This window comes from Pseudophryne corroboree, chromosome 9 (genome assembly GCF_028390025.1).
Source record: "Pseudophryne corroboree isolate aPseCor3 chromosome 9, aPseCor3.hap2, whole genome shotgun sequence".
Taxonomy (NCBI): Eukaryota; Metazoa; Chordata; class Amphibia; order Anura; family Myobatrachidae; genus Pseudophryne; species Pseudophryne corroboree.
In genome coordinates this window covers 1,162,293-1,180,524 of record NC_086452.1, presented here as the reverse complement: position 1 = coordinate 1,180,524, position 18,232 = coordinate 1,162,293, and the positions used below count along the sequence as shown (strand labels likewise).

General features: G+C 49.7%; 1 protein-coding gene across 2 annotated transcripts in view; it reads left to right on the top strand.

Annotated features, from left to right (window-relative positions):
• The window catches only part of CC2D1B (coiled-coil and C2 domain containing 1B), a 408,633-nt gene that overhangs the window by 67,669 nt on the left and 322,732 nt on the right, over positions 1-18,232 (top strand). The window lies entirely within an intron of this gene.

Here is an 18,232-nt window from a genome sequence, read left to right as displayed (position 1 = left end):
CTGTGTTACTACAATGAGCGCTGACTTACTGTCTCATGTTCTGTCACCATACTCTCTGTGTTACTACAATGAGCGCTGACATACTGTCCCATGTTCTGTCACCATACTCTCTCTCTGTTACTACAATGAGCGCTGACTTACTGTCTCACGTTCTGTCACCATACTCTCTCTGTGTTACTACAATGAGCGCTGTCTTACTGTCTCATATTCTGTCACCATACTCTCTCTCTGTGTTACTACAATGAGCGCTGACTTACTGTCTCATATTCTGTCACCATACTCTCTCTCTGTGTTACTACAATGAGCGCTGACTTACTGTCTCATGTTCTGTCACCATACTCTCTCTCTCTGTTACTACAGTGAGGGCTGACTTACTGTCTCATGTTCTGTCACCATACTCTCTCTCTGTGTTACTACAATGAGCGCTGACTTACTGTCTCATGTTCTGTCACCATACTCTCTCTGTGTTACTACAATGAGCGCTGACTTACTGTCTCACGTTCTGTCACCATACTGTCTCTCTGTGTTACTACAATGAGTGCTGACTTACTGTCTCATGTTCTGTCACCATACTCTCTCTCTCTGTGTTACTACAATGAGCGCTGACTTACTGTCTCATGTTGTGTCTCCGTACTCTCTCTGTGTTACTACAATGAGCGCTGACTTACTGTCTCATGTTCTGTCACCATACTCTCTCTCTCTGTTACTACAGTGAGGGCTGACTTACTGTCTCATGTTCTGTCACCATACTCTCTCTCTGTGTTACTACAATGAGCGCTGACATACTGTCCCATGTTCTGTCACCATACTCTCTCTGTGTTACTACAATGAGCGCTGACTTACTGTCTCATGTTCTGTCACCATACTCTCTCTCTTACTACAATGAGCGCTGACTTACTGTCTCATGTTCTGTCACCATACTCTCTCTCTTACTACAATGAGCGCTGACTTACTGTCTCATATTCTGTCACCATACTCTCTCTCTGTGTTACTACAATGAGCGCTGACTTACTGTCTCACGTTCTGTCACCATACTCTCTCTGTGTTACTACAATGAGCGCTGACTTACTGTCTCATATTCTGTCACCATACTCTCTGTGTTACTACAATGAGCGCTGACTTACTGTCTCATGTTCTGTCACCATACTCTCTGTGTTACTACAATGAGCGCTGACATACTGTCCCATGTTCTGTCACCATACTCTCTCTCTGTTACTACAATGAGCGCTGACTTACTGTCTCACGTTCTGTCACCATACTCTCTCTGTGTTACTACAATGAGCGCTGTCTTACTGTCTCATATTCTGTCACCATACTCTCTCTCTGTGTTACTACAATGAGCGCTGACTTACTGTCTCATATTCTGTCACCATACTCTCTCTCTGTGTTACTACAATGAGCGCTGACTTACTGTCTCATGTTCTGTCACCATACTCTCTCTCTGTTACTACAATGAGCGCTGACTTACTGTCTTATGTTCTGTCACCATACTCTCTCTGTGTTACTACAATGAGCGCTGACTTACTGTCTCATATTCTGTCACCATACTCTCTCTGTGTTACTACAATGAGCGCTGACTTACTGTCTCATATTCTGTCACCATACTCTCTCTGTTACTACAATGAGCGCTGACTTACTGTCTCATGTTCTGTCATCATACTCTCGCTGTTACTACAATGAGCGCTGACTTACTGTCTCATATTCTGTCACCATACTCTCTCTCTGTGTTACTACAATGAGCGCTGACTTACTGTCTCATGTTCTGTCACCATACTCTCTGTGTTACTACAATGAGCGCTGACTTACTGTCTCATGTTCTGTCACCATACTCTCTGTGTTACTACAATGAGCGCTGACATACTGTCCCATGTTCTGTCACCATACTCTCTCTGTGTTACTACAATGAGCCCTGACTTACTGTCTCATGTTCTGTCACCATACTCTCTCTCTTACTACAATGAGCGCTGACTTACTGTCTCATATTCTGTCACCATACTCTCTCTCTGTGTTACTACAATGAGCGCTGTCTTACTGTCTCATATTCTGTCACCATACTCTCTCTCTGTGTTACTACAATGAGCGCTGACTTACTGTCTCATATTCTGTCACCATACTCTCTCTCTGTGTTACTACAATGAGCGCTGACTTACTGTCTCATGTTCTGTCACCATACTCTCTCTCTGTTACTACAATGAGCGCTGACTTACTGTCTCATGTTCTGTCACCATACTCTCTCTGTGTTACTACAATGAGCGCTGACTTACTGTCTCATATTCTGTCACCATACTCTCTCTGTGTTACTACAATGAGCGCTGACTTACTGTCATATTCTGTCACCATACTCTCTCTGTTACTACAATGAGCGCTGACTTACTGTCTCATGTTCTGTCATCATACTCTCGCTGTTACTACAATGAGCGCTGACTTACTGTCTCATATTCTGTCACCATACTCTCTCTGTGTGTTACTACAATGAGCGCTGACTTACTGTCTCATGTTCTGTCACCATACTCTCTGTGTTACTACAATGAGCGCTGACATACTGTCTCATGTACTGTCACCATACTCTCTCTGTGTTACTACAATGAGCCCTGACTTACTGTCTCATGTTCTGTCACCATACTCTCTCTCTTACTACAATGAGCGCTGACTTACTGTCTTATATTCTGTCACCATACTCTCTCTGTGTGTTACTACAATGAGCGCTGACTTACTGTCTCATATTCTGTCACCATACTCTCTCTCTGTGTTACTACAATGAGCGCTGACTTACTGTCTCATATTCTGTCACCATACCCTCTCTGTGTGTTACTACAATGAGCGCTGACTTACTGTCTCATGTTCTGTCACCATACTCTCTCTGTGTATTACTACATTGAGCGCTGACTTACTGTCTCATATTCTGTCACCATACTCTCTCTCTGTGTTACTACAATGAGCGCTGACTTACTGTCTCATGTTCTGTCACCATACTCTCTCTCTCTGTTACTACAATGAGCGCTGACTTACTGTCTCATGTTCTGTCACCATACTCTCTCTCTGTGTTACTACAATGAGCGCTGACTTACTGTCTCATATTCTGTCACCATACTCTCTCTGTGTTACTACAATGAGCGCTGACTTACTGTCTCATATTCTGTCACCATACTCTCTCTGTTACTACAATGAGCGCTGACTTACTGTCTCATATTCTGTCACCATACTCTCTCTCTGTTACTACAATGAGCGCTGATTTACTGTCTCATGTTCTGTCACCATACTCTCTCTGTGTTACTACAATGAGCGCTGACTTACTGTCTCAAGTTCTGTCACCATACTCTCTCTGTGTTACTACAATGAGCGCTGACTTACTGTCTCATGTTCTGTCACCATACTCTCTCTCTGTGTTACTACAATGAGCGCTGACTTACTGTCTCATGTTCTGTCACCATACTCTCTCTCTGTGTTACTACAATGAGCGCTGACTTACTGTCTCATATTCTGTCACCATACTCTCTCTCTGTTACTACAATGAGCGCTGACTTACTGTCTCATGTTCTGTCACCATACTCTCTCTCTGTTACTACAATGAGCGCTGACTTACTGTCTCATGTTCTGTCACCATACTCTCTCTGTGTTACTACAATGAGCGCTGACTTACTGTCTCATGTTCTGTCACCATACTCTCTCTGTGTTACTACAATGAGCGCTGACTTACTGTCTCATGTTCTGTCACCATACTCTCTCTGTTACTACAGTGAGCGCTGACTTACTGTCTTATATTCTGTCACCATACTCTCCTTGTGTGTTACTACAATGAGCGCTGACTTACTGTCTCATGTTCTGTCACCATACTCTCTCTGTGTTACTACAATGAGCGCTGACTTACTGTCTCATGTTCTGTCACCATACTCTCTCTCTGTTACTACAATGAGCGCTGACTTACTGTCTCATGTTCTGTCACCATACTCTCTCTGTGTTACTACAATGAGCGCTGACTTACTGTCTCATGTTCTGTCACCATACTTTCTCTGTGTTACTACAATGAGCGCTGACTTACTGTCTCATGTTCTGTCACCATACTCTCTCTGTTACTACAGTGAGTGCTGACTTACTGTCTCATATTCTGTCACCATACTCTCTCTCTGTGTTACTACAATGAGCGCTGACTTACTGTCTCATATTCTGTCACCATACCCTCTCTGTGTGTTACTACAATGAGCGCTGACTTACTGTCTCATATTCTGTCACCATACTCTCTCTCTGTGTTACTACAATGAGCGCTGACTTACTGTCTCATATTCTGTCACCATACTCTCTCTCTGTGTTACTACAATGAGCGCTGACTTACTGTCTCATATTCTGTCACCATACCCTCTCTGTGTGTTACTACAATGAGCGCTGACTTACTGTCTCATATTCTGTCACCATACCCTCTCTGTGTGTTACTACAATGAGCGCAGACTTACTGTCTCATATTCTGTCACCATACTCTCTCTCTGTGTTACTTCAATGAGCGCTGACTTACTGTCTCATATTCTGTCACCATACTCTCTCTCTGTGTTACTACAATGAGCGCTGACTTACTGTCTCATGTTCTGTCACCATACTCTCTCTGTGTTACTACAATGAGCGCTGACTTACTGTCTCATATTCCGTCACCATACTCTCTCTGTGTTACTACAATGAGCGCTGACTTACTGTCTCATATTCTGTCACCATACTCTCTCTCTGTTACTACAATGAGCGCTGACTTACTGTCTCATGTTCTGTCTCCGTACTCTCTCTGTGTTACTACAATGAGCGCTGACTTACTGTCTCATATTCTGTCACCATACTCTCTCTGTGTGTTACTACAATGAGCGCTGACTTACTGTCTCATATTCTGTCACCATACTCTCTCTGTGTTACTACAATGAGCGCTGACTTACTGTCTCATATTCTGTCACCATACTCTCTCTCTGTGTACTACAATGAGTGCTGACTTACTGTCTCATATTCTGTCACCATACTCTCTCTGTGTGTTACTACAATGAGCGCTGACTTACTGTCTCATGTTCTGTCACCATACTCTCTCTCTGTGTTACTACAATGAGCGCTGACTTACTGTCTCATGTTCTGTCTCCGTACTCTCTCTGTGTTACTACAATGAGCGCTGACTTACTGTCTCATATTCTGTCACCATACTCTCTCTCTGTTACTACAATGAGCGCTGACTTACTGTCTCATATTCTGTCACCATACTCTCTCTCTGTTACTACAATGAGCGCTGACTTACTGTCTCATGTTCTGTCACCATACTCTCTCTCTGTGTTACTACAATGACCGCTGACTTACTGTCTCATGTTCTGTCACCATACTCTCTCTCTGTGTTACTACAATGAGTGCTGACTTACTGTCTCATGTTCTATCACCATACTCTCTCTCTGTGTTACTACAATGAGCGCTGACTTACTGTCTCATGTTCTGTTACCATACTCTCTCTGTGTTACTACAATGAGCGCTGACTTACTGTCTCATGTTCTGTCACCATACTCTCTCTCTGTGTTACTACAATGAGTGCTGACTTACTGTCTCATGTTCTGTCACCATACTCTCTCTCTGTGTTACTACAATGAGCGCTGACTTACTGTCTCATGTTCTGTCACCATACTCTCTCTGTGTTACTACAATGAGCGCTGACTTACTGTCTCATGTTCTGTTACCATACTCTCTCTGTGTTACTACAATGAGCGCTGACTTACTGTCTCATGTTCTGTCACCATACTCTCTCTGTGCTACTACAATGAGCGCTGACTTACTGTCTCATGTTCTGTCACCATACTCTCTCTGTGTTACTACAATGAGCGCTGACTTACTGTCTCATGTTCTGTCACTATACTCTCTCTGTGTTACTACAATGAGCGCTGACTTACTGTCTCATGTTCTGTCACCATACTCTCTCTCTGTGTTACTACAATGAGCGCTGACTTACTGTCTCATGTTCTGTCACCATACTCTCTCTGTGTTACTACAATGAGCGCTGACTTACTGTCTCATGTTCTGTCACCATACTCTCTCTCTGTGTTACTACAATGAGTGCTGACTTACTGTCTCATGTTCTGTCACCATACTCTCTCTGTGTTACTACAATGAGTGCGGACTTACTGTCTCATATTCTGTCACCATACTCTCTCTCTGTGTTACTACAATGAGCGCTGACTTACTGTCTCATATTCTGTCACCATACTCTCTCTCTGTGTTACTACAATGAGCGCTGACTTACTGTCTCATGTTCTGTCACCATACTCTCTCTCTGTGTTACTACAATGAGTGCTGACTTACTGTCTCATATTCTGTCACCATACTCTCTCTCTGTGTTACTACAATGAGCGCTGACTTACTGTCTCATGTTCTGTCACCATACTCTCTCTCTGTGTTACTACAATGAGTGCTGACTTACTGTCTCATGTTCTGTCACCATACTCTCTCTCTGTTTTACTACAATGAGCGCTGACTTACTGTCTCATGTTCTGTCACCATACTCTCTCTCTGTGTTACTACAATGAGTGCTGACTTACTGTCTCATGTTCTGTCTCCATACTCTCTCTCTGTGTTACTACAATGAGCGCTGACTTACTGTCTCATGTTCTATCACCATACTCTCTCTCTGTGTTACTACAATGAGCGCTGACTTACTGTCTCATGTTCTGTCACCATACTCTCTCTGTTACTACAATGAGCGCTGACTTACTGTCTCATGTTCTGTCACCATACTCTCTCTCTGTGTTACTACAATGAGCGCTGACTTACTGTCTCATGTTCTGTCACCATACTCTCTGTTACTACAATGAGCGCTGACTTACTGTCTCATGTTCTGTCACCATACTCTCTCTCTGTGTTACTACAATGAGTGCTGACTTACTGTCTCATGTTCTGTCTCCATACTCTCTCTCTGTGTTACTACAATGAGCGCTGACTTACTGTCTCATGTTCTGTCACCATACTCTCTCTCTCTGTTACTACAATGAGCGCTGACTTACTGTCTCATGTTCTGTCACCATACTCTCTCTGTTACTACAATGAGCGCTGACTTACTGTCTCATGTTCTGTCACCATACTCTCTCTGTGTTACTACAATGAGTGCTGACTTACTGTCTCATGTTCTGTCTCCATACTCTCTCTCTGTGTTACTACAATGAGCGCTGACTTACTGTCTCATGTTCTGTCACCATACTCTCTCTCTGTGTTACTACAATGAGCGCTGACTTACTGTCTCATGTTCTGTCACCATACTCTCTCTGTTACTACAATGAGCGCTGACTTACTGTCTCATGTTCTGTCTCCATACTCTCTCTCTGTGTTACTACAATGAGCCCTAACTTACTGTCTCATATTCTGTCACCATACTCTCTCTCTGTGTTACTACAATGAGCGCTGACTTACTGTCTCATGTTCTGTCACCATACTCTCTCTCTGTGTTACTACAATGAGTGCTGACTTACTGTCTCATGTTCTGTCACCATACTCTCTCTCTGTGTTACTACAATGAGTGCTGACTTACTGTCTCATGTTCTGTCACCATACTCTCTCTCTGTGTTACTACAATGAGCGCTGACTTACTGTCTCATGTTCTGTCACCATACTCTCTCTGTGTTACTACAATGAGCGCTGACTTACTGTCTCATATTCTGTCACCATACTCTCTCTGTGTTACCACAATGAGCTCTCACTTACTGTCTCATGTTCTGTCACCATAATCTCTCTCTGTGTTACTACAATGAGCGCTGACTTACTGTCTCATATTCTGTCACCATACTCTCTCTGTTACCACAATGAGCTCTCACTTACTGTCTCATGTTCTGTCACCATACTCTCTCTCTGTGTTACTACAATGAGCGCTGACATACTGTCTCATGTTCTGTCACTATACTCTCTCTCTGTGTTACTACAATGAGTGCTGACTTACTGTCTCATGTTCTGTCACCATACTCTCTCTCTGTGTTACTACAATGAGTGCTGACTTACTGTCTCATGTTCTGTCTCCATACTCTCTCTCTGTGTTACTACAATGAGCGCTGACTTACTGTCTCATGTTCTGTCACCATACTCTCTCTCTGTGTTACTACAATGAGCGCTGACTTACTGTCTCATGTTCTGTCACCATACTCTCTCTGTTACTACAATGAGCGCTGACTTACTGTCTCATGTTCTGTCACCATACTCTCTCTCTGTGTTACTACAATGAGTGCTGACTTACTGTCTCATGTTCTGTCTCCATACTCTCTCTCTGTGTTACTACAATGAGCGCTGACTTACTGTCTCATGTTCTGTCACCATACTCTCTCTCTGTGTTACTACAATGAGCGCTGACTTACTGTCTCATGTTCTGTCACCATACTCTCTCTGTTACTACAATGAGCGCTGACTTACTGTCTCATGTTCTGTCTCCATACTCTCTCTCTGTGTTACTACAATGAGCGCTGACTTACTGTCTCATATTCTGTCACCATACTCTCTCTCTGTGTTACTACAATGAACGCTGACTTACTGTCTCATGTTCTGTCACCATACTCTCTCTGTGTTACTACAATGAGCGCTGACTTACTGTCTCATGTTCTGTCACCATACTCTCTCTCTGTGTTACTACAATGAGTGCTGACTTACTGTCTCATGTTCTGTCACCATACTCTCTCTCTGTGTTACTACAATGAGCGCTGACTTACTGTCTCATATTCTGTCACCATACTCTCTCTGTTACCACAATGAGCTCTCACTTACTGTCTCATGTTCTGTCACCATACTCTCTCTCTGTGTTACTACAATGAGCGCTGACTTACTGTCTCATGTTCTGTCACTATACTCTCTATCTGTTACTACAATGAGTGCTGACTTACTGTCTCATGTTCTGTCACCATACTCTCTCTCTGTGTTACTACAATGAGTGCTGACTTACTGTCTCATGTTCTGTCACCATACTCTCTCTCTGTGTTACTACAATGAGCGCTGACTTACTGTCTCATGTTCTGTCACCATACTCTCTCTCTGTGTTACTACAATGAGCGCTGACTTACTGTCTCATGTTCTGTCACCATACTCTCTCTCTGTGTTACTACAATGAGTGCTGACTTACTGTCTCATGTTCTGTCACCATACTCTCTCTCTGTGTTACTACAATGAGCGCTGACTTACTGTCTCATATTCTGTCACCATACTCTCTCTCTCTGTTACTACAATGAGCGCTGACTTACTGTCTCATGTTCTGTCACCATACTCTCTCTCTGTGTTACTACAATGAGCGCTGACTTACTGTCTCATGTTCTGTCACCATACTCTCTCTCTGTGTTACTACAATGAGTGCTGACTTACTGTCTCATGTTCTGTCACCATACTCTCTCTCTGTGTTACTACAATGAGCGCTGACTTACTGTCTCATGTTCTGTCACCATACTCTCTCTGTGTTACTACAATGAGCGCTGACTTACTGTCTCATGTTCTGTCACCATACTCTCTCTGTGTTACTACAATGAGCGCTGACTTACTGTCTCATGTTCTGTCACCATACTCTCTCTCTGTGTTACTACAATGAGTGCTGACTTACTGTCTCATGTTCTGTCACCATACTCTCTCTCTGTCTTACTACAATGAGCGCTGACTTACTGTCTCATGTTCTGTCACCATACTCTCTCTGTGTTACTACAATGAGCGCTGACTTACTGTCTCATGTTCTGTCACCATACTCTCTCTCTGTGTTACTACTAAGTGTGCTGACTTACTGTCTCATGTTCTGTCACCATACTCTCTCTCTGTGTTACTACAATGAGCGCTGACTTACTGTCTCATATTCTGATTTATACGTTGTTGGTTTGTCTTAAGGCTGAATCACGACAAATACATAACATGAAATCAGTACGTGCAGTGTGAGTACAGTATGGCGTACACAGGTGTAGAAGCTGCTGGTCTGTGCTGGACTTCATAGTGTGGAAGTGATCGCAGCTTTTCCACCTCCTTCCTGTCATGTGACCATGGGTCAGAGGCATTAGTGGGCTGATCTCCTGGGCTTCCACCCTGTGAGCCACCTCTAGTAGTTGGTGCAGTCTATGTTCTGGGGGAGTTTGCAGTCTCCTATGGGTGTTACCGCTGTTCTTCTCTGGGTTACCTTATGAGAACAGCGAGCTGCCTTTTTTTTCTCTAGCTCTTCCCTTGGACACGGGATGTCAGAGTTTTTTCCAAGGTAGATGTGGTTCTGGCTGTAATAGTCTGTCACAGGTATGTCGCCATGACCGGTAGGTAGAGGACAGGGCGGAGGTGCGTTATAGCGGTACAGATCTGCCATCGCCGTATTACTGAGGCTAAGCAGGAAGGAACATTGACAGGATGGGATGTATAAGTGAAGACTCCCCCTTCTGGTGATCCGTCTGAGCACACATTGTGTCATCTTAGTGCTGATGTGCTGTGTCTCCCTGCCCGCCTGTCTCCATTGCGCATGTGCTGTGTCTCCCTGCCCACCTGTCTCCAGTGCTCATGTGCTGTGTCTCCCGGCCCGCCTGTCTCCAGTGCTCATGTGCGGTGTCTCCCTGCCCGCCTGTCTCCAGTGCTCATGTGCTGTGTCTCCCTGCCCGCCGGTCTCCAGTGCTCATGTGCTGTGTCTCCCTGCCCGCCGGTCTCCAGTGCTCATGTGCTGTGTCTCCCTGCCCGCCTGTCTCCAGTGCTCATGTGCTGTGTCTCCCTGCCCGCCTGTCTCCAGTGCTCATGTGCTGCGTCTCCCTGCCCGCCTGTCTCCAGTGCTCATGTGCTGTGTCTCCCTGCCCGCCTGTCTCCAGTGCTCATGTGCTGTGTCTCCCTGCCCGCCTGTCTCCAGTGCTCATGTGCTGTGTCTCCCTGCCCGCCTGTCTCCAGTGCTCATGTGCTGCGTCTCCCTGCCCGCCTGTCTCCAGTGCTCATGTGCTGCGTCTCCCTGCCCGCCTGTCTCCAGTGCTGATGTGCTGTGTCTCCCTGCCCGCCTGTCTCCAGTGCTCATGTGTTGTGTCTCCCGGCCCGCCGGTCTCCAGTGCTCATGTGCTGTGTCTGCCTGCCCGCCTGTCTCCAGTGCTCATGTGCTGTGTCTGCCTGTCCGCCTGTCTCCAGTGCTCATGTGCTGTGTCTCCCTGCCCGCCTGTCTCCAGTGCTCATGTGCTGTGTCTCCCGGCCCGCCTGTCTCCAGTGCTCATGTGCTGTGTTTCCCTGCCCGCCTGTCTCCGGTGCTCATGTGCTGTGTCTCCCTGCCCGCCTGTCTCCGGTGCTGATGTGCTGTGTCTCCCTGTCCGCCTGTCTCCAGTGCTCATGTGCTGTGTCTCCCTGCCCGCCTGTCTCCAGTGCTCATGTGCTGTGTCTCCCTGCCCGCCTGTCTCCAGTGCTCATGTGCTGTGTCTCCCTGCCCGCCTGTCTCCAGTGCTCATGTGCTGTGTCTCCCTGCCCGCCTGTCTCCAGTGCTCATGTGCTGTGTCTCCCTGCCCGCCTGTCTCCAGTGCTCATGCGCTGTGTCTCCCTGCCCGCCTGTCTCCAGTGCTCATGTGCTGTCTCCCTGCCCGCCTGTCTCCAGTGCTCATGTGCTGTGTCTCCCTGCCCGCCTGTCTCCAGTGCTCATGTGCTGTGTCTCCCTGCCCGCCTGTCTCCAGTGCTCATGTGCTGTGTCTCCCTGCCCGCCTGTCTCCAGTGCTCATGTGCTGTGTCTCCCTGCCCGCCTGTCTCCAGTGCTCATGTGCTGTGTCTCCCTGCCCGCCTGTCTCCAGTGCTCATGTGCTGTGTCTCCCTGCCCGCCTGTCTCCAGTGCTCATGTGCTGTGTCTCCCTGCCCGCCTGTCTCCAGTGCTAATGCGCTGTGTCTCCCTGCCCGCCTGTCTCCAGTGGTGATGCGCTGTGTCTCCCTGCCCGCCTGTCTCCAGTGCTCATGCGCTGTGTCTCCCTGCCCGCCTGTCTCCAGTGCTCATGTGCTGTGTCTCCCTGCCCGCCTGTCTCCAGTGCTGATGCGCTGTGTCTCCCTGCCCGCCTGTCTCCAGTGCTGATGCGCTGTGTCTCCCCGCCCGCCTGTCTGCAGTGCTAATGCGCTGTGTCTCCCTGCCCGCCTGTCTCCAGTGGTGATGCGCTGTGTCTCCCTGCCCGCCTGTCTCCAGTGCTCATGTGCTGTGTCTCCCTGCCCGCCTGTCTCCATTGCGCATGTGCTGTGTCTCCCTGCCCGCCTGTCTCCAGTGCTGATGCGCTGTGTCTCCCTGCCCGCCTGTCTCCAGAGCTCATATGCTGTGTCTCCCTGCCCGCCTGTCTCCAGTGCTAATGCGCTGTGTCTCCCTGCCCGCCTGTCTCCAGTGCTCATGTGCTGTGTCTCCCTGCCCGCCTGTCTCCAGTGCTCATGTGCTGTGTCTCCCTGCCCGCCTGTCTCCAGTGCTCATGTGCTGTGTCTCCCTGCCCGCCTGTCTCCAGTGCTCATGTGCTGTGTCTCCCTGCCCGCCTGTCTCCAGTGCTCATGTGCTGTGTCTCCCTGCCCGCCTGTCTCCAGTGCTCATGTGCTGTGTCTCCCTGCCCGCCTGTCTCCAGTGCTCATGTGCTGTGTCTCCCTGCCCGCCTGTCTCCAGTGCTGATGCGCTGTGTCTCCCTGCCCGCCTGTCTCCAGTGCTAATGCGCTGTGTCTCCCTGCCCGCCTGTCTCCAGTGCTCATGCGCTGTGTCTCCCTGCCCGCCTGTCTCCAGTGCTGATGCGCTGTGTCTCCCTGCCCGCCTGTCTCCAGTGCTCATGCGCTGTGTCTCCCTGCCCGCCTGTCTCCAGTGGTGATGCGCTGTGTCTCCCTGCCCGCCTGTCTCCAGTGCTCATGTGCTGTGTCTCCCTGCCCGCCTGTCTCCAGTGCTCATGTGCTGTGTCTCCCTGCCCGCCTGTCTCCAGTGCTCATGTGCTGTGTCTCCCTGCCCGCCTGTCTCCAGTGCTCATGTGCTGTGTCTCCCTGCCCGCCTGTCTCCAGTGCTCATGTGCTGTGTCTCCCTGCCCGCCTGTCTCCAGTGCTCATGTGCTGTGTCTCCCTGCCCGCCTGTCTCCAGTGCTCATGTGCTGTGTCTCCCTGCCCGCCTGTCTCCAGTGCTCATGTGCTGTGTCTCCCTGCCCGCCTGTCTCCAGTGCTCATGTGCTGTGTCTCCCTGCCCGCCTGTCTCCAGTGCTCATGTGCTGTGTCTCCCTGTCCGCCTGTCTCCAGTGCTCATGTGCTGTGTCTCCCTGCCCGCCTGTCTCCAGTGCTCATGTGCTGTGTCTCACTGCCCGCCTGTCTCCAGTGCTCATGTGCTGTGTCTCCCTGCCCGCCTGTCTCCAGTCCTGTCTCCAGTGCTCATGTGCTGTGTCTCCCTGCCCACCTGTCTCCAGTGCTCATGTGCTGTGTCTCCCTGCCCGACTGTCTCCAGTGCTCATGTGCTGTGTCTCCCTGCCAGCCTGTCTCCAGTGCTCATGTGCTGTGTCTCCCTGCCCGCCTGTCTCCAGTGCTCATGTGCTGTGTCTCTCTGCCCGCCTGTCTCCAGTGCTCATGTGCTGTGTCTCCCTGCCCGCCTGTCTCCAGTGCTCATGTGCTGTTTCTCCCTGCTCGCCTGTCTCCGGTGCTGATGCGCTGTGTCTTCCTGCCCGCCTGTCTCCAGTGCTGATGTGCTGTGTCTCCCTGCCCGCCTGTCTCCAGTGCTCATGTGCTGTCTCCATGCCCGCCTGTCTCCAGTGCTCATGTGCTGTGTCTCCCTGCCTGCCTGTCTCCAGTGCTCATGTGCTGTGTCTCCCTGCCCGCCTGTCTCCAGTGCTCATGTGCTGTGTCTCCCTGCCCGCCTGTCTCCAGTGCTCATGTGCTGTCTCCCTGCCCGCCTGTCTCCAGTGCTCATGTGCTGTGTCTCCCTGCCTGCCTGTCTCCAGTGCTCATGTGCTGTGTCTCCCTGCCCGCCTGTCTCCAGTGCTCATGTGCTGTGTCTCCCTGCCCGCCTGTCTCCAGTGCTGATGCGCTGTGTCTCCCTGCCCGCCTGTCTCCAGTGGTGATGCGCTGTGTCTCCCGGCCCGCCTGTCTCCAGTGCTCATGTGCTGTGTCTCCCTGCCCGCCTGTCTCCAGTGCTCATGTGCTGTGTCTCCCTGCCCGCCTGTCTCCAGTGCTGATGCGCTGTGTCTCCCTGCCCGCCTGTCTCCAGTCCTGTAGAATATACATTGGACAGATGATGCCGACTTAAGAGGCATATGGAAGGCTGAGGATTGTGTGGAGAAAGGTTCTCGGGCCTTGTCTCCACAGTTATAGCTGGTAATTCTGATATTTTGCCTTATATTCCTGCACAGCCTAGGAAAGCACGACATTATTAAATGCAGCTTTTCGAATAAAGATACAAGATAGTCCGAGGTGCGTCCTTTCTTGCCAGAGGCGGGGGCAGAGGAAAGAAGCTGTACAACACAGCTAGTCCCCAGGAACAGAAGTCCTCCCCGGCCTCTACAAAAATCCACCGCATGTCGCTGGGGCTCCACAGGCGGAGCTAGTCCCGGTGGGGACACGCCTTCGTAAGTTCAGCCACAAGTGGTGTGGCCGGAGAGACTAGCCAGCCACACGTGTAATGGCGTCTGCGGCACTGAAGGGGTTAACCCTCGTGCCCGGCGCCATGTTACGGACTGTTTAAAAGTTTGTTTAATGATGTGTTTTACTTTTAACATGTCATATGTAGTGCTCTGTGCACCATTGCAGGAATGCATGTTTAACTGTATCTATTTTATATTCAAGACAGGCTCTGTGTATATTTAAAGGGAAACACGTGTTTAAATGAAATGTATTTAAAGGAAAAATGCAGTTACTATAGATGTCTGAATAAGCATCTCTTATCCTCTGGAAATAGGAAGTGGCATGCTAATGGTCCCGTCCTAGCAGCGAGGTGTGAAGGACAATACCTTTTGATGTGTAAGTTCCTTAGAGAGAGATGCTAATCACTGGGTCTATGGGCTTGGAATCTGTTTTATGTAGGGGATGTAATTGATATACGATCCCTGAATGGCAGATACAGGAAGGAAGACTGTTTGTTTGTATTGTAGCCATTCCTGTTGTAACCCCAAACACTGGGATTGCCTGGAGATGTGAATGACCAGACACATTTGTATTTTGAAGCTATGTGATAAATTTATCAATAGTGAATGTTAATCTGATACCAAACGTTGTCTGTGTCACAGGAAGGAGGATATTGTTTTATTGCACTTATATCCTTGTAAAATGTAATTTATTGGTATTTTGTAAAATAACCTGATTGGTTGGAGAAGACAGGGAGGGCTTACCCCCCTGTGGTACTGTGTGGAAAACTGACATAAAAAGGAGACCTGCGTGCCTCCAGAGTTGTAGTATTATTTCCATCTTATTCTGCTGAAAACATCTGATTGTATGCTGTTACCCCTAGCAATAGGGAGGAGCCTTTTTAAAGGTTATTTGAGCAATAAACATCTTTGCCTCAAGAAGACTGCTTCATCTTGTGACCAACAGGGTTAGGCCAAACCTAGACCCGTCCTCCGGCTGTCCAGGGAAGTACCTAGCGTCTCCAAGCTCCGCCTTCCGCCAGCTACCGGTAGAGGCCTAGCAAGTTGCTAGTGGGGATTCGTCAGCACCACACAGGGGTGGTAAGGCAGTGCGTCGGCACATACAGAGCAGAACCGTGGTTCCAAACGCCACGGCAGGTTAGGAGTTTGGTGGTGGCAGCGAGAACCCGCCCACAACGCAGTGGGTGGAGTCAGTAACAGGTGGTTACTGACGGTAAGCGGGAATCCCCTATGTGGTCAGGCCTCGTGCGGCTTGACCTTCCAATCTGTGCGCAGTCAACGGGACGCGAAAGCGGCGAGTGCTTCCGTACGGTACCGTCCTGTCACAGAAATTGGTGGCATAGTGGTGGGATATTCCCAGGCGGCTTTTCATCACCCGATTGGAGAAGCCGAGTTACTCAGGAGAGGAGTAACTGCAGCGCAGGAGAACGCACAAGATGGCGGAATTCAGCGGAATGTCCAAGGATGATCTGGAGATCGTGTGCCAGGAGAATGGTGTGGATATCCCTTTCAACGCGTCCAGAAGCGTCATGAAGGCGGCGCTCAGGAGCGTGGAAGAGTCCCATCGGGCGGAGGTGGAAAGCACTGACGGCGTCAGCATCGCAGAGGACGGCCCAACAGTGGACCTTCGTAAGGAACCGGTGAGAACCACAAGCCCCGCCCTCTCTCACGGCAGCAATGTTTCCCAGCAATCCCTAGCAGGGCCAGGATCCCAACGTCCCAGGGGCGGCCCGGATACCCTAGCAGATCGGCTAGCGGAATTGGGGGAAAGGGCAACGGAGCAAGAACGCATGCTTGTCATTCGGATGTGGCATGCGGAGCGGGCACCACAGGCCGTGGTACCCCGGGAGCCGTTGTCAGCTGTTGTACACAGATCAGGACGTATTCAGTTTGCCAAGTTTGCAGACAGTGATGGGGACATTGATGGACATTTGCAAGTTTTTGAAAGGACTTGTAAACTACACTATCTACCCAAGTCAGAGTGGGTGAGACACCTTGTGCCCACTCTGCATGGAGAGGCCTTGGAGGCCTATCGAGGAGTGGCCACGGAGGACTGTGGGAACTACGACGAAGTCGCGAAGGCCCTCCTCCAGCGATTCTTCATCACTCCAGAGTCTTACAGGAAGAAGTTCAGAGACTTGCCCAAGAATCCTAGCAGCACCCATGAGCAGTTCGCCAACCAGCTGCGGCAGTACGTGGTGAAGTGGGTGAAGGATTCGGAAGCCACTACACGGGACGCACTGATCGACCTGATCTGCAGGGAGCAGTTCTACCGCAGGTGCGCCCCAGAAGTGAAGGAGTGGATGCTAGATCGGGAGCCACCCAGCTTAAAGATGGCTGCCCAGTTAGCAGACAAGTATGTGGCAATTCGGCCACAGGGGCAGAAGCGCCCAGCCAGCAGCCAGCTCCAGAAGACTGCACCACCAAGGGGACCCCCCTCTTCAGCTCATCACCCCCAAAGACAAGCATCTTCCAACCCGGGTGCTCTTGGCCAGCAACCGCACCGCAGCGTCCCTGCAACTGATCAGAGATCATCGGTGCCACGACTGGAGAAGAAGTGCTACGGCTGTGGGAAAATCGGACATCTGAGGATGAACTGTCCTGCATCCCAAGCACCCCAGACTCGTGCCCCAAATCTGAGTGCTGGAGCCCGGATCGCTTGTTTGTCGAGAGGAGATGAGCCTACAGAGACTGTTCCCCCTCCAGTCAGTCCGATGGAGTGTGGCGAGAGACAGGTGCACTCTGCGGAGAGAGTCACCTGCATGGCCAAACAGCCCCTACACAACATGTGGAGGCACCTGCAGCCAGTCCACGTGGGACCCCTCCAGGGAGAAGGCCTAAGAGACTCTGGGGCCTCAATCACTGTGGTGAGCCCCCACCTTATAGATCCTGCTGCAGTATTGCAGGGTCGCACTGCCACGGTCACCCTGGCAGAAGGAACAGAGAAAGCGGTTCCCATGGCAAGAGTCTACCTGGACTGGGGAGCTGGACCAGAGTTGCGAGAAGTTGCCGTCATGGATGGTCTCCCAACTGATGTGGTCCTAGGAAATGATCTGGGTGGTGGGATCGTCACTACGTTTGTTGGCGCCATTCCCCGGAGTCAAGTTCCAAACCCACCGTTAACATCAGCTACTCCAGCACAGCCCAGCCCAGAGGAAAAGACTACAGCTGCTAGACAACTGCCAGCACAGCCAACCACAGCATCAACCAGCCCAGAGGAAAAGATTACAGCGGCTAGATCAGCACATCGACCCCGCATGCCTTTTGCCTATGGTATGCCCACGTCCACTAGCAACGCAGAGGATGTCGGTTCCAGCTCGTTTGATCCTGTGGGGGTGCCCAATGATGCTCCTGACCCAAGTGGTTTGCCAACTCCGGCGGTGAGTATGAGAAACCACACTGACTTTTCCATGACTGACCCCTACCAGACTGACCCTAGTAGTCCCCACCTAGATCCCCCTGTAGAGTGTCCCAATTTAGGAGAGATTGAGGGCCACAGGCAGGAGTTTAGGGAGGCTCAACCCTCTGACCCATCCCTGAAAGGCATGAGGCGCCACTCTGGCAGCGGCCTTGACCGGGTTGGGGCAGGAAGTTTGACCTGGCGGGAAGGGTTAAGGTACAGGGTAGCCAGGAAAGTGGGAGGGGATAGACCAGATAGGGAATGTGTCCAACTGGTCCCCTCAGGGAACGTTCCTGCGCAACCGGTGTCTGTTGCCAGCGAAACCCCT